General features: G+C 41.7%; 1 long non-coding RNA gene across 4 annotated transcripts in view; it reads right to left on the bottom strand.

Moving 5' to 3' along the window:
• Positions 1-7,361: 7,361 nt before the first annotated feature.
• Positions 7,362-13,762, bottom strand: part of LOC112266768 — a 50,111-nt gene continuing 43,710 nt past the window's right edge. For 3 of the 4 annotated variants that reach the window (XR_006078799.1, XR_002955992.2, XR_002955991.2), the window contains exons 2-3: positions 9,994-13,661; positions 7,362-8,996 (exon numbers count right to left, since the gene is read on the bottom strand). This is a non-coding gene — a long non-coding RNA (uncharacterized LOC112266768). The remainder of the gene's footprint in view (positions 8,997-9,993; positions 13,662-13,762) is intronic. The other variant, XR_002955993.2, reaches the window with a different exon arrangement.

The following is a 13,762-nucleotide window of genomic DNA, read 5'->3' on the forward strand; positions in this document are numbered from 1 at the left end:
CCTATTCCCATCCCTCCCTCTGCCCCCTCCCTCTGCTCCCTCCTCCCCTTACTCTCCCTCGCTCTCTGTCTGTCCTCCACAGACACATGGCATTCTTTCCCATTGCAGCCTATCTTTATCACCCTGCTGTAGCTTCCCTCCCCCTCTACATACTCTGCCTTTTCTCTACTTCCCACACACCTCTCTACCCTGCCTCACTGAGGGGAATAGACTAGGGGTGTGTGTGGTTGAATGACTCAGGACCTTGTGCTGAAAGAGGAGAGCAATGGATCCTCCACACACCACAAACAATGGCATAGCCTATACAAAACGGTATGTATACGATGGAGTACACATGGATAACGCTGTCTGATATAGGCTTCTGCCGTTATTCAACAGGCATTTGTGAACCACTCGGTTCCAACTGAAACTGAAAATCCACCCTAAAGTGAATTGAGGCGAGCGATAAGGGGCAAGACAGCCTTTGAATTGACTTGCTACAGTTCCTAAGGGTTGTGTCCGAGACCTACAGGGTATACAAATACCACTGTTGTATGTCTTTCATTTCGACTCAGCCACCTCCCTCCCATGTACTTGGCTTCAGATGTGACACATTTGCAGAGCACACTCTGGTAACAACTTAGGAACTGTTTATATTTCCTCTTTCAATTACACATTTTAAACATGTGGATATTAAACCATATGCATCCCAAGAAATAAATACAGCCCCATATAATTAGAGGACAAGCTCATTAATCAAATATTGGTTATTCAAATCGGTATCATCATTTTTAATTCCTTCTAGGATGTTTTCAGACCTTGCATTGTCGTGTTTAGTGCTTTATTGAGGTGAAATGGTTGCGAGACAGAGTAAGTGAGTTCATCTGCTTTCTGGGAATTAGTTAAATACCACAGAATGCTATTTTTAGAGAAAAAGTTATGTCTCATCCTTATTTGTTTCAAAATTATTCAAGCTCTGTCAAATTGGTTGTTCATCTTTGCTAGACAACCATTTTCAGGTCTTGCCATATATTTCCAAGCAGATTTAAGTCAAAACTGTAACTCTTCCACTCAGGAACATTCACAGTCTTCTTAGTACACAACTCCAGTGTAGATTTGGCCTTGTGTTTTAGGTTATTGTCCTGCTGAAAGGTGAATGAATCTCCCAGTGTTTGGTGGAAAGCAGACTGAACCAGGTTTTCCTCTAGGATTTTGCCTGTGCTTAGCTCCATTCTGTTTCTTTTTTATCCTGAAAAACTCCTTCATAACAATTACAAGCTTACCCATAACATGATGCAGCCACCACTATTAATACAAATATGGAGAGTGGTACTCAGTAATGACACGTTGTATTTGCTTTGACACATTTTTTTGCAGTATTACTTTAGTGCTTTGTTGCATACAGGATGCATGTTTTAGAATAATTTTACTCTGTACAAGCTTCCTCCGTTTCACTCTGTCAATTAGGTTAGTATTGTGAGTGGCAGAAAAAGTAGCCAATTGCCAAACTTGAGTAAAAGTAAAGATACCTTAATAGAAAATGACTCAAGTAAAAGTGAAAGTCACCCAGTAAAATACTACTTGAGTAAAAGTCTAAAAGTATTATATACTTAAGTATCAAATGTAAAAGTATAAATAATTTAAAAGTCCTCATACTAAGCAAACCAGGCGGCATCATCTTCTTGTTTTTTAAAATTATTTATGGATAGCCATGGGCATGCTCCAACACTCAGACATAATTTACAAACGAAGCATGTGTTTAGTGAGTTGGCTAAATAATTGGTTGTAGGGATGACCAGGGATGTTCTTTTGATAAGTGTGTGAATTAGACCATTTTATTGTCCAACTATGCATTCAAAATGCATTGAGTACTTTTGAGTGTCAGGGAAAATATATGGAGTAAAAAGTACACCTGTAACAATGTACGCAGAGAGTCGGGAAGCAAGTTCAGGGAGTGAATACATTTAATTTAAAAAATGAACAAAACAAGAAACACAAACAGCGCACCGACATGGAACAGGAAAAGAAACAATGACGACTGGGGAAGAAACCAAATGGAGTGACATATAAAGGGCAGGTAATCAAGGAGGTGATGGAGTCCAGGTGAGTGTCATTATGTGCAAATGGACGTAGTGCTGGTGACAGGTTTGCGCCATAAGCGAGCAGCCTGGTGACCTAGAGGCCGGAGAGGGAGCACACGTGACATTTGTTGTCCAAAATATAAATATTAAATTAGTAGTAAGTAGTATTTTCAATTATTTTTACTTAAGTACTTTAAACTACTGCTATTGTGGAGTAACTACAATGTTGTTGATCCATCCTCAGTTTTCTCTTATCACAAACATTAAACTCTGTAACTGTTTTAAAGTCACCATTGGCCTCATGGTGTAATCTATGAGCAGTTTCCTTCCTCTCTGGCAAATCAGTTCGAAAGAACACCTGTATCTTTGTAGGGACTGGGTGTATTGATCCACCATCCAGACTGTAATTAATAACTTCACCATGCTCAAAGGTATATTCAATATCTTTTATTTTTTATATAATTGTATGTGTGGGGTACAAGGATGAGGTAGTCCTTCAAAAACCATGTTAAACCCTATTATTGCATTTTATTATGTCACTCGTTAAGCAAATTTTTACTCCTGAATTTATTTAGGCTTGCCATAATGAAGGGGTTTAATGAGTATTGACTCAAGACATTTCAACTTTTCATTTTTTATTATTATTTTTTTTAAATGACATTATGGGGTATTGTGTGTAGGATAGTGACAAAAAAAATATACATTTATTTGATTTTAATTTCAGGCTGTAACACAACCAAATCAAGGGGTTGTAAATACTTTATGAAGGCACTGTACATAGTCATTGAATACTTGTCATTTTAAGTGCTCAGCATATGTGGGAACTCCTTCAAGGCTGTTGGAAAAGCATTCCAGGTGAAGCTGATTGAGAGAATGCCAAGAGTGTGCAAAGCTGTCATCAAGGCAAAGGGTGGCTACTTTGAGCAATCTCAAATATAGAATAAAACACTTTTTGATACTACAAGATTCCATATGTGTTATTTCATAGTTTTGATGGCTTCACTATTATTCTACAATGTATAAAATAGTAAATGAGTAGGTGTGAGTAGGTGTGTCCAAACTTTTAACTGGTACTGTATATACACACAAAATTATGTAGACACCCTTTCAAATTAGTGGATTCGGCTATTTCAGCCATACCCGTTGCTGACAGGTGTATAAAATCGACCATGCAGACATGCAATCTCAATAGACAAACATTGTCAGTAGAATGGCCATACTGAAGAGCTTAGTGACCTTCAACATGGCACCGTCATAGGATGCCACCTTCCCAACAAGTCAGTTGGTCAAATTTCTGCCCTGCTAGAGCTGCCCTGATCAACTGTAAGTGCTGTTATTGGAAATGTCTAGGAGCAGCAACGGCTCAGCCACAATGTGGTAGGCCACACAAGCTCACAGAACTGGAGCGCAGAGTGCTGAAGCATGTAGTGTGTAAAAGTTGTCTGTCTGGTTGTCTGTCTCATTCACCACTGAGTTCCAAACTGCCTCTGGAAGCAAGGTCAGCACAATAACTGTTCGTCGGGAGCTCCATGAAATGGGTTTCCATGGCCGAGCAGCCGCACACAAGCCTAAGATCACCATGGGCAATGCCAAACTTCGGCTGGAGTGGTGTAAAGCTTACCGCTATTGGACTCTGGAGCAGTGGAAACGTGTTCTCTAGAGTGTTTTATAATGTTTCACCTTCTGGCAGTCCGACGGGTGAATCTGGGTTTGGCGGATGCCAGGAGAACGTAACCTGCCCCAGTGCATAGTACCAACTATAAAGTTTGGTGGAGGAGGAATAATAGAAGCACGTCCCAGCAGTAATTTTCCAACATCTAGTGGAAAGCCTTCCCAGAAGAGTGGAGCCTGTTATAGCAACAAAGGGGGGTGTAAAAAAGGCAGGGACAATTGGGAACTCTGAAAAAACAAAGGTCAAATCATGATGACGTCAGTGATCTTCAGTTCGGAGCTCTAGAAAGAGGCCCGAGTTCCCGACTTGAAATTCCGAGTTGGATGACCATTCAAAACGTATTTTCCCAGTAGGAGTTCCCAGTTGTCTTGAACTCACTAAGGTCTGACATTTCCCAGTTCTGAGTTTCCAGTTATTTTGAGCGAGGCAGAAGTCATGCTGGATTGACAGCATGGCCAATGTTGACTGTTTTTCCTTTTAAGCTTGGAAAAGAGACCCTTAAACCCAGACTTGGACCACACACCCACTGCACTGAATAGCAGGCTAGTAATTGCTTTGCGATGCTTGCAGTTAGCCACTGATTCCTTCCAAACCACTCATTGTTGAATGTTCCATTTCCAACTTGTGTAATGTTTATGTTCAATGGGCGATAAGCACGGATATGTTTAATCTATCATTTAACTTAATTATTTCTCGTCATATGAAAAGAATTGAAAAGGATTTGCCAGTAGATTGTTGACTTGATTCGTGATGACTGCTAGCTTGCTAGCTAAGATTTTGAAAGTATGATGTTGACATGATCATTCCAATCAAAGCTACTGTAGATATAATGTGATTTGACATAATTTTACCTGTGGCCATTGACCTTGAGCCTTCTTGGATGGACACTTCTAATGTAACTCTATAACAGCATCCAAGGGGCTTGAATTTGTTTAGGTCTACACATAGATTTTGCGGTGACGCAATGTCCCCATGAGTGACAGAATACTGAGCCAATCACAGCGCAAGTAGAGAACATTATCAACCCCTACACTACATATTTTCCGCTGGCTGCCCCAGGACCACAGAAAGCACTGAGCTAGGCTGAAACACCGGCATTTTGGAGCTGCTTTCCTCAATAAATCAAAGAAGAGACCAAGTTTGTATGCGGCTTTAATAACTCAATGTTCATTGTTTGCAAACTGATTGTGACACGTATTAATGCCAAAATAACAGGCAAACAATTATTTGTTGTTGGGTTTTTTTGCTAAACAGGTGGGGCTCTAGACTGCCCTGAAGTGTACAAAACATTAAGAACACCTGCTCTTTCCATGACATAGAATGGCCAGCTGAAAGCTGTGATCCTTTATTGTCACTTATTAAATCCACTTCAATCAGTGTAGATGAAGGGGAGGAGACCGGTGAAAGAAGGATTTTTTTTGGCCGGTAATCTATTGGAAAATAATAAACATAATTTAAAAATGTTTTTTTTAAATGAGAATTTTTAAGCCTCGAGACAATTGGGACATGGATGGTGTATGTGTGCCATTCAGAGGGTGAATGGGCAAGACAAAATATTTAAGTGCCTTTGAATGGGATATGGTAGAAGGTGCCTGTTTGTGTTAAGAATTGCAACTCTGCTGGATTTTTCATACCCAACCGTTTCCAGTGTGTAACAAGAATAGTCCACAACCCAAAGCACATCCAGACAACTTGACACAACTGTGGGAAGCATTGGAGTCAAAATGGGCCAGCATCCCTGTGGAACACTTTCAACACATTCTAGAGTCCATGCACCGACGAATTGAGGCTGATCTGAGGCCAAAAGGGTGTGCAACTCAATATTAGGAAGGTGTTCCTAATGTTTTCTACACTCAGTGTATATCTTGCTATCGCCCTCTTCCTCTCCTTGCCTGCCTGCCTCAGAGTATCAATCGCAGGGTTGAGTATCCATTAACTCCAGAGACAACGCTGGAGCAGTGCATTTCATGCTCTGACGCTTCCCTCCATCTCCAAACCTAAGAGCCAGACCGTGTGAGTGAAGGAGGGAGAGGGTGCATTCGGCTCGCACAGGAAAGTCATGTGACTGGGGTCGTTCAGGGGAAACCAGTATACTGCGCTGCTCTTTCAGAATGATACACAGCCAAATCCACCCTTTAGTTTAGCATCACTAACAATTATTTCTAATGAAGTTACATTTTGGTTTGATTAACAGCGACTGCATGATTGTTACGCAATTCCAACACTTGATAAAAGTGGTGATAAAAAGTTGAGACGACTGACTGTATTAACCTTTAGAGTTCATTTTTGTGTCTCGATCAATCATACTACACTACCCCCCCTTCCTTCGAGAGACTGTGTCCCCAAGCTTCTCTATACCAAGTTCCTCACGTGAACACGCCTCTGCGATGGCCTCCCAGGCACCATCCCGACTTCTGACATCAATGTAGCGAATTCGGGAGTAGCTCGGACAGGGACTCGAAACCGGCTCCAGCGACTGAACATTTTAGCTACGTATGGTTTTACTGTGTCTGTGTAGACTGTAGCAATCCAGATACTCTGACCTGAATTACAAGGTACCTTTCAGTGGTAAAATCAACAAAAGGACAGATATTTCATTGTGGACCAGTGGAGACTGTATTGAGGGTTGAGGATGGCACTCTACAGTACATTGCTGTGACATCATGGGGATGGCAGCAAATGAACATGTTTTGTTAAGCTTTAGAATGCCCAGTGGACTAACAGAGAAGGGTATTCCCAATGTGTGCATATTCTCTCCCCAAAGACACATCATGGCCTGACTACACATATATCATGGATTGCCAGGAGCCAAAACATCCCAAAACACACACCCAGTGTCTCTTACGTATACACATCAATTGCTTACCGTACTATAAAACTATCCAAGCATGCATTTCAAATCTAATATACACTCTGTACATTCTTACCACCTATCGAGATATTGTTGCCAAATTAATGTTAGCCTTTATCCTGATGATTTACTGGTTTTCCAGTGGACTAACAGAGTCAGGTCGACACCAATACTTTTGGCATTAATATTCCTAATTCCTATGTAAATCCATTTCCTGACATATTATGTAACCTAACAGCCAAGCAAAGTCAGTTCCCACAATCCAAGGTTGTTCCAGCTCTAAAACTTGAGTTGGATTTAGTGCTTTTACCTCGTGATTTACTCCAGTTGCTCTCAGAGAACAAATTTGACAAAATGCTCAAATGGCCATGAAAAAGCCCAGGATTTAATTTTCAGTCAAATTGCTGCTGACACTAATTGATTGCCGTTTTAATTGTATATATGAGAAATCGAAAAAGCCAGATTAATTTCATATTGCATTATAACACTCCATATCTCCAGATGGCCACTTGAGTGTGGATGTGCCAGAATGAATAAGCTGATTTCAGTTTTGAACTGGAGTTGCCATTTCAGAGCTAATTCTGAAAGAACAAGAAAATGTCCCCTCTTTAGATTCTGACGAGTAACCCATTACAAGGAGTTTGGGGAAAAACATTTGTTCAAAGGATGAAATTAGTCCACTGTGGATTCAACCCGATATGAGCATGACATTGACAGAATTTGTGATAGCCTAATATTATTCACATTCATATGAAGAATAACCTGACAGGACAGCCCATCATTTTCACATTCCTATCAATTTAATTGAATTATAAAGGATGGTAAAATCATGAGGTTAACAGACAATATAGATTTTTAATTATGCAGGTATAAAACACATCTACTTCTAAGCTTTTCTGTTCGCTTGCAAGAGTGTGTAAAAATAAATACAACAAGGCTTTTAGCAGCAATGTTTCTGCACTGACTGAATTACTAAAACATTGGGAAAAAGTACACGATCGATAAAAAGTTTACAAAAAAATATTCCTCAAAACGAATAAACATTAGTTCTACATATTTGTTCATGTACAAAGTAATTCATCATTCAATCAATATTCCATCAAAATAAGATCATGATTTTTACATATCCCTTACTGGAACGCAGCTTGCAGAGTAGTCAACTAACAAAATGTTGGGATGGAAATAACCCAACACATGCAAACAAGCTAGATAAGTACGCTTATACTAAATCAAAATATCACAGTTGAAATTGAAAACCCAAGAAAATGATCATTGTTGAACTGTAAAGTGGTCTCGCACCAGCTGCATTTAAGTGTTTTCCATATTAAGATGTCTTTCCAATGAGCATGCACATATGGCTTGGATGTTGGGACTAATGAGGAGCATATGAACAACAGAGCTGGTCTAATTTACTGACGTGCACACAACTATTATCCTCATAAAAAGGTACACGTATTGAATCCTGGCTCATGTAATGCAAGCCACAATGTGTGTGTGTGTGTGTTTTGGTTAATCTAGCATGGGAACAAAATAATAACGAGCCTCATATCAGGTTTAAAAATAAAACTGGTTTCAATAACTCTCATAGTGCTTATACTGTACACTGCAATCATGATTACACACACTGAAATTAAAAGAAATCCCAAACGGTTTCATTTCCTTTTTTAAACAAGGAATGTAGGTCATATATTTATGGGAAGTCAAGACAATAAGTACCCCCCTCCCTGGAAATATAATTTAAAACACATTGCGGTAATGTGACTCTGTGCAGTATTTTGTATGAAGTAATTGTTATAGAATGCTTTTGTGAATGAACATTGTGAATGAATTTAACAAACACAGTGACTGTATTTAGCCAATAGCCTTTTGATAATCATTATTTCATAGTGGTAACCCTGACACCTACAGGGAGGTAATCAGAACGTACAACCCTACAACTGGATGCACAGAAAAGTAGAATCCAAGTGTTCAGAGTCGACAAAGTCGATGTGTATCCATCTCCATTCGTTGCAATGAATGTGTGAATCGCTGTCAGGTATCCATTTCTAAAACAAGACGTATAGGACTCCAGAAGGATCTTGCTCTTTTCCTAGTGTGGTTTCACTTTCTACGTTCTTTTGAGTGTTATGAGTCACAGCACATTCTAAAAGAAAGTCAACTACTAAGTAACCTTGGATAAGATACGGTATTATTTGCTGAAGTCATGAATATGATGTCCGTCACCTCTCAAGTCCCACCTCTTCCATAATATCCCTCCTAGCCCCCATGTAGTCTTTACCCTGTAGGTGCTTTTAAAAAAGTCACAGCCCCTAGTCACCCATACTGTCTCTGCTGTACTGAGGATACAGGAAGTCTGCTTTAATGAGCCTATGTGTTCCTGGGGGCAGAGGAAGGATGGACAATTCCTGGGAGTCTGCAGAGACAAAACACAAACAAGCCACGGGTTAAGGGAGCCGCTGTGAATCAGGAGGGAAGGGAGTGCATATGATGTCCGGCAGCATTAAAGTCAAGAAGCATTCTCATACCTCCGACTGAACAAACATGCAGCGTAGCCTCGTTGCATAATGCAACACTCCGCCGAGGATAAGAGGCTGGGATGCTTAGGACCCCAGAGCAATAGAACACCACAAAAGTGAGGTGATCTATGGAGGGTGTTACCATAGCAACAACATACAGAGACACCCACTGAAGTCGGACCATATTTTCATTACCCCGCTAGCTAGGTCATTTGTCAATTCATACATGGGTATATCACGATATGTGAACTGTTGTATTCATAAGCTATTAAATATTTACAAAGACTATCATGCTTATGAATTATAGAACTTCCAAGTTAGTGTGGGGCAGCATATTTATGCAACATAGTCTAGGGCTATACCTCAGCAGTAAGCATGTTTGACTGTGTGTGAATAACTATGACATTAGGCAATACAGTGCTTATTAATTAAAGCGAAATTATAACTAGTGTAATTGGAGAGAATATTCGCCTCAGGGCTCTATTCAATCCGTATCGGGGAAGTTCAGCGTTGCAGTGTGCTTGAAATTTAAAGGCAATGTTAGTGGCGACTGTATCCTTGGTAAAGGCTGCATACGTCGGCTCATATGGAAATGACCTTTACAGTTCTATTGCGCAATCTGTACCGCTTCAGAGATAAAGATTGAATAGAGCCCAAAATTGAAGCGTAACTCATTTAGCCCAAGAAGACTAGCTTCCCTTTTAATGGCCCCTATAAAATGTTCTCATTTGCTAATTAGAACCATGGTGAGAATAATGGTGTAAAACATGTCAAATCTATTGAAAGATACTAACAAATACAAACCCTGAGAGCACATAATGACATCATAGCATTGTCATCTCAACCATGTTACGGAAAGGTACATTTACATTGTGTGTGTGTTCGCTTATATACCCAGCTGCTCCTTGCTCCTACAATTCTCCTCTCGTAGGAGTGACTCGTCCATTTCCTCAGCAACGGCCGGACTATTTCTTGCTGCCTGGGAAGGAAGAGGCATGTGGGCATGAGGTGCCCTGCCTCGAGTCAGAGGTCAGTGCCAACGCAGACACCACGGTCTAGTGCCCTGCATGGATGGATGGATGGATGGAGGGGTGGAAGAAGAGAGAACAGAGGGGAAAGGAGAAGGAGGATGGAACGTGCAGTGCTCTATGGGCTGTAATTAAGCAGTCCCCTCTGGGCCTATGGAGGGAGGAAGTCAAACGTGGTGAAATGCATCTGTTGGTGGAGGGAGCACCCTATGGCCACGTCTCCCCCATTTAACAGCTGAGTTTTGTCATAGTAGTATTTCTTTACGAATTTGACATTTATCATATAATGCAGTAGAGGATACATGATGACAAGTCTACACATGCTCTCAGTTAACACCGCATTGAGATGCACTACTAATCCATTAGAAGGAATAAGGAGACGACATGCTTAGCGGAATGTTTAAACTCAAGATCTACAGTAGACTTAGTACGACTGAAGTAATGTTGACTTATAGAAATAAAGAAACAGTACATGAAAACAAATGTGATTATGAATGAAGCATCACTCCAAGTTCCCCAACACTAAAAAAAAGAACTGTTCCCTTTAACAGGCAGATGCATAATGTATAGCTCAACAATTCACTTTTTTACCTGGAGGCGGTAATTAAAAACAAATCTTAAAAACAGTAAAAGGGCAGTTTCCCGGACACTAGTTAATAAACATTAGGCTCAATAGAGAATCTCCATCTGGATGTTTTTTGGAGTACAGGATTAGCTTTATTCGCCTGTGTCTGGTGAACCGCGCCTACGTGGTGTTGCAAACGGGGTCACGCGGTACCTGGGGCTTGAGGCTGTGATGACGTTCCGTCATGTGGAGGAGGACCATCGTCCCATGGTGGTTAAGGAGCGTCCATGGTCACATAAGCAGTTGACGGGTAGGTGTTGTGTTAGTCAGCTCAGGCACATAATTTGAGCCGTAGACAGTGGGCACCGGAGCCTTAACCAGTCCCATGTCAAAGCACACAGCCGACACAAGGGTAGAAGAAATTCATATTATAGCTAACTTGGGATTCCTCACCTAGTTCATATGCATGTTGTTTCAGAATAGTTAATGTATTAAAGTAACTACATATAGTGGGGATGTATAATACTAACTTGTTAGCGTCATCTTGAGTTATTGCCAGCAGATACTTATGACGCCCCATACTGTGCCATAGAGAAACTAGCGTTTTTTTGGTTTGTTGTTGTTTATTGTTAAGAGACAATGCATTACTGTTCCCTCAGGTTTCTTCAGACTAAGCTCTCTAAGGAACCTGAAAAGGACCGCTCAGAGACGCCATGATGAATCTGTCTCTTGTTTTCATTAACACTACTGTACAGTGAGATCAGGGCAATTAGCTGTTTGGAGTGATGTCTCAGCCTGACTTTTGATCCTAAATCTCTCCATCTTAAAACCTTCTATTCCACTTCGTTGGTTTCAATAAAAAAATATATATTTTCCATTGTACTTCAAAAAAAGTCCTGTAATTCAAAGCGATGACATGGAAGTTGGCTGTTACAAATCCAATCCCATGCGGTCACTCCTCTCTCCTCCTCCTCTCCCTTTCAATCACAACGAGTGCTGATTAAATGAGGAAGTCCCAGTCTAAAAATGCACTTTGAAGCACTATCTTTGTTCAGCGCAGCCGAGTGCAGCAGGGATCAGATCTGCTCTGATCACCGCAGCGCAACTGAGAGGTCAGTGTTCGCTTTAGGAAAGAGATAGAGAGAGAGAGAGAGAGAGGCATTACGTCTCATTACAGCCCTGCCGCTTGACAAGTCTGTGGCCCCACTCCACTGGGTGCATGGGAGACAGCACAGCACAGAACTACTGGGGAGGCTGCCACCTACACACACTAGTCTACTGAGAGACAATCTGAGGTGAATGTGAGATTCTGCCTGGCACAACAACAACAAAAAACTAACGTTAACAGCAATGGGGTTTCTTATGACAGGAGCAAAATCATTTCATTGCTAGCTCAACAGCGTGGGGCCTTCGTAGCGGCGGTCTGGTCATTTGGGATAGTCTGGTTATGGTGGGCGGCTCAATGATTTAGTGCGATGTAATTGGTGGCTCCGTAATTGCAGATAATGTCAGCAGGGGTGGTATAACATAAGACGTGTGCTGACAACTTAATTCCCTCATTTGGCTTGTGGGTGATACTGTGTTTGTATACATCGGTCTCACTTCTAAACATTATCCACAGCTATCCGCACGGGGAACATTTAATTGAAATGACGTGCCATATTCAACCAGTGTGTAACCAGTGGGATGCCATCACTGCATAGTTCAACTGGCACAGGTCTACAGCCACTGCAGAGATGCAACAGGTGAGCCCAGAACATTGCAGTTGAAACAGAAGAAAACTCCCCAGTTTATTGGGTTTTTATAAAGTGCTTAGGGAGATTTCTATCACAGAGGCCGATGAGGACAGGACAGAGCAGTAATGGTGAATGGTAGTGCAGTGGTGCAGCAGTCACAGGAAAGAACACCGAGTACTGAGGGGTACTGCCAAGTCTGCCCTGGGCCCCTCCGCTGTCCCCTCGGCGCTCCTACCAGCCACCATCTGTCACATATCTCTCCACTGGTCTCCGAGACAGTGGCCAACCACAACGGGAACTGCTGATTCCGTGTTTATTTATATCACCCTTATTTAACCAGGTCGGTCTCATTGAGATACAACAACAAAAAAATCGAATTTTCAAGAGAGACCTGGACCAAGACAGCAGCATCAACACATTAATTTCAGACAAACAGGCACATGACATCAACCAGACAAAGATATATGGGGTGGTGTTCTGTTCAGGTTCATAGGCAGAGGGGATCTCACAGCTGTACACTTTCCCTGTGCACTTCCCACTTCCCTACACTTCCACTTCCCTTCCTTTAGGCTGACCTCTGGTGACACCTCCGATTGGAAAGCAGAAGGGAGGCTGCTTTATACAATGCCCATTTCCCATAAATCATTTACAAAATGTTCATTATACAAAGGCACAGCCCACATCAGCTCACTTCCCCGTTTATCATTAAAATAAATAAAAAAACACAGTGGGAGACATAGGCTTTAGGTAAGATACAGTATGGTAACTCCAGAGGATTGTCTCTCTCGCTCTCATTCCTAGACTTACAAACGCATTCATAGTCCTACAGAACATCAGTTAAATCAATCCCTATATTTTCACGATCATATTCCGGCGACCCTCAGAACAGGGCCTTGGCTTTAATATTACGGATGGACACATACCAGATGAAAACGAATACAGGGGATAGGTTAAAGTGGAGGGGGAAAAGGTGGCAAGAGGGAGGTTCGGCTGTGTGCTTGTAACTAACGAGTCTTAGAAGGCACAGGCGCAAACCACTGCTACCACTACTATGTTGCCGATGGTTGCAATGACGGCCACCCAAAGCCAGATGGCGTCACTGGAGTACTTGCCCTCCTCTTCCGCCTCGGTCGGCCGGGAGAAGTTGGCGTTGAGGTTGGAGGTGGAGGTCTGGAGGGACGTGTTGCCATTGTACGGGGAATCCATGAAGGCCCCACTCACGGCCGGAAAATGCTGAGGGACAAAAGAAAGAGCGAGATGAGAAGATGACGTGGATGGAGGCCAGGATAATAGCATATCAGAGACAGGCTATATGTACAGTAGCTCTGTAAACC

Source organism: Oncorhynchus tshawytscha, linkage group LG14, assembly GCF_018296145.1.
Source record: "Oncorhynchus tshawytscha isolate Ot180627B linkage group LG14, Otsh_v2.0, whole genome shotgun sequence".
NCBI lineage: Eukaryota > Metazoa > Chordata > Actinopteri > Salmoniformes > Salmonidae > Oncorhynchus > Oncorhynchus tshawytscha.